At 39.4% G+C, this 3,757-nt stretch overlaps 1 protein-coding gene across 1 annotated transcript in view; it reads right to left on the reverse strand.

Moving 5' to 3' along the window:
• LOC138982295 (uncharacterized) overlaps nt 1-3,757 on the reverse strand; it is a 333,833-nt gene that overhangs the window by 220,000 nt on the left and 110,076 nt on the right. The gene's annotated exons all lie outside the window — the stretch shown is intronic.

A 3,757-nucleotide genomic window follows, 5' to 3' on the forward strand; every position in this document is an offset into this window, starting at 1 on the left:
TGTGCGTGCGTGCGTGCGTATGTATGTATGTATGTATGTATGTATGTATGTATGTATGTATGTATGTATGTATGTATGTATGTCTGTGGTAGAAACTTTAACATTTGACTGAACACCGAAATACTAATTTTACCTGGTTATTAAAGTATTGAAGCAATGATCCCAACAACAGCGGAAAGAATACTGTATTGTCATTGCACTTCATTTAATCAATGCAATGAAAAACAAAATGATCCAGGTTTCAGGTCTCATAAAAGCTATCTCCGGCAAAGAAAAATAGATAAGTCTTTAAGACAATGCCTTCTTATTTTTTTAATATTTTTTTTTATAGTTCTTTCCTTTAACTCATTGTCTCCCAGGTACGGACATACTCGTACCCACTCATATGGCTCTATCTGACCAGCTACGGATGTATCCGCTCAGTCTGTTAGCTTCAGTCGCTTCCTGTAACGTCTATCTAAGGCCTGCATTCCAGCGTGTTGATACACAGTTACTACACAGTTACTATAATTCTGAGTGACTTGCTTCAGCACAGGTGGTCTCGGCTAAAAAAAACTTGGTCAACATAGGTGGGGTAGAAAGTGTTAAAGTTTGTTTACATCACGCACGTAACAAAATGTACTCACAGATTGCAGAGGATGCACATTTCGGATTTCCAGCTGTCAAACTTCTTGAAGTTTCTCTTCCTTTGAAATTCTCTCTTTTATTGCCACTATGTGTGCAAGCTGTAATGTACATACCGCAATAAATGCACAGTTCGTGTTTTTTCTCGTTTTTTCCCCAATGTTGCAAGTTTTTGAAATTTTCCCTTGTCTTTGAAATCTTAAGAGAAGATGCACACGTTCACGTTTGGGGAATTTCCCTCTTGTACCCGTATCGTTTGAACAAATGGAAGACTGGGTGTCTCGCCACAATACAAGCAGACGACTTTTTTCTTCTTCGAATCACCCGTGACCAGAGTCGCTACCCGGTGAGATGTTTCATGTTTCCCTTGTGTGTAATATGTAAGCAGGCTGAGGACCAAACACTCGAAAAGTATTTCTGCAAAGCTTCTATTCAGTCTCGTCTGCTTATTCTAGTCTCGGTGACTCGAACCCACGAGGTCTCGTAAGATGTGTACTCTACAGATTGAAGCTCATTGGAGAAAGGCGACATTATGCTAATTTCAAATGCGGAAGGCTTTTAAAGAGACCGTTCTTCCCGGGTATGTGTGTGTGTGTGTGTGTCTGTCTGTCTGTCTGTGCGTGTGTGTGTGTAGAGCGATTCAGACCAAACTACTGGACCGATCTTTATGAAATTGGACATGAGAGTTCCTGGGAATGATATCCCCGGACGTTTTTTTTCTTTTTTTCGATAAATACTTTTGATGACGTCATATCCGGCTTTTTGTAAAAGTTGAGGCGGCACTGTCACACCCTCATTTTTCAATCAAATTGATTGAAATTTTGGCCAAGCAATCTTCGACGAAGGCCGGACTTTGGTATTGAATTTCAGCTTGGAGGCTTAAAATTTAAATACTGACTTTGGTCATTAAAAATCTGAAAATTGCAATAATTTTTTTTTATATAAAACGATCCAAATTTACATTCATCTTATTCTACATCATATCCTGATTCCAAAAACATATAAATATGTTATATTTGGATTAAAGACAAGCTCTGAAAATTAAACATATAAAAATTATGATCAAAATTAAATTTCCGAAATCGATTTAAAAACAATTTCATCTTATTCCTTGTCGATTCCTGATTCCAAAAACATATAGATATTATATGTTTGGATTAAAAACACGCTCAGAAAGTTAAAACGAAGAGAGGTACAGAAAAGCGTGCTATGCAGCACAGCGAAACCACTACCGCGCTGAACAGGCTTGTCAGTTTCACTCCGTTTTGCACAAGCGGCGGACTACGGTCATTGTGAAAAAATGCAGTGCGTTCAGTTTCATTCTGTGAGTTCCACAGCTTGACTAAATGTAGTAATTTCGCCTTACGCGACTTGTTTTTTGATGTCTTTGATGATGTCATATCCGGTGTTTACTGTAAAGGGCTTAACGCAACTGCGCTATACTGTCTCGTCCCTTCAAGCGATCAGCGGGCCTTCGCACACACACACACACACACACACAGTTCTTATACATATATATATACGTTGAGAGGAGAAGGCAAAGAAAACAATAAACGAGCTTTGTTTATCCTAATATTTTGGCATGTGCGCCTTCCTCAGGGGTATTTATGAGCTCAACTAAGACACAAATCATGCACACGGGTCCTTTTAAACATACATGTATATGAGCACTTTTAACTAACATGAATAGTTATACAAACAATGGCCCCTTCACGCCAGCTTAGTCTTAATCTGAGATAGTGTTGTTCTGTGAAAAAGTTTAGACAAGAATTCTACTCATGAATAACCAAACACACACCCACACACACGTATGTAAGCATGTAAGTACACACGAATATGTATAAACACATCAAACCGAGTGTCTACCAGACGAAAAAGTGAAAACAAGTCGCGTAAGGCGAAATTACAACATTTAGTCAAGCTGTCGAACTAACAGAATGAAACTGAACTCACTGCATTTTTACAGCAAGAGCGTATACTCGTAGCATCGTCAGTCCACCGCTCGATACAAAGGCAGTGAAATTGACAAGAAGAGCAGGGTAGTAGTTGCGCTGAGAAGGATAGCACGCTTTTCTTTATCTCTATTCTTTTTAACTTTCTGAGCGTGTTTTTAATCCAAACATATCACATCTATATGTTTTTGGAATCAGGAACCCAAAAGGAATAAGATGAAATTGTTTTTAAATCGATTTCGGAAATTTTATTTTAATAATAATTTTTATATTTTTAATTTTCAGAGCTTGTTTTTAATCCGAATATAACATATTTTATGCTTTTTGAATCAGAAAATGACCCTGCGTGACCCTGCTTCCGGGCTTTTCTTTTTTCAAACGTTCACAACTTCTTCTTCTTCTGCGTTCGTGGGCTGAAACTCCCACGTACACTCGTGTTTTTTGCACGAGTGGAATTTTACGTGTATGACCGTTTTTTACCCCGCCATTTACTGATTTAGGCAGCCATACGCCGTTTTCGGAGGAAGCATGCTGGGTATTTTCGTGTTTCTATAACCCACCGAACTCTGACATGGATTACAGGATTTTTTCGTGCGCACTTGGTCTTGTGCTTGCGTGTAAACACGGGGGTGTTCGGACACCGAGGAGAGTCTGCACACAAAGTTGACTCTGAGAAATAAATCTCTCGCCGAACGTCAGTGGGGACGAACTCACGCTGACAGCGGCCAACTGGATACAAATCCAGCGCGCTACCTGTCAAAACTTGACTAAATGTAAAGAACCAAAAATGTAGACGACCACCTTTAATTACATATTTGGTAATGTAATCTAAGGAAAGGTAAGGTAAGATCGAATACATCGTCCTCTCAGGTTACCCTCATGAAAATTTGGGTTGCTTTCTCCCTTGGGAAAGTGAGTTGCCATATACTGATACAGTACAGATCAACACATGTTTTTCGTGTTCCTGCATGCTCGTGTTCATGCTACCTGAGCTCTGAGATTTTCACCAGCATGGAACTTGGAATCTTTATCGTGTAAATGCGTGCACGCCGGGGTGTTCTGAGACTAATTAGGAGAGTCAACCCAAAGCAGACTGGAAAATAAATCCCTTGCCGAGCCGGGGATTCGAACTCTCACCGATAGACATTAATAGAAGATTGCAACATTAACTCGTAATAAGA

This window comes from Littorina saxatilis, linkage group LG12 (assembly GCF_037325665.1).
Source record: "Littorina saxatilis isolate snail1 linkage group LG12, US_GU_Lsax_2.0, whole genome shotgun sequence".
NCBI lineage: Eukaryota > Metazoa > Mollusca > Gastropoda > Littorinimorpha > Littorinidae > Littorina > Littorina saxatilis.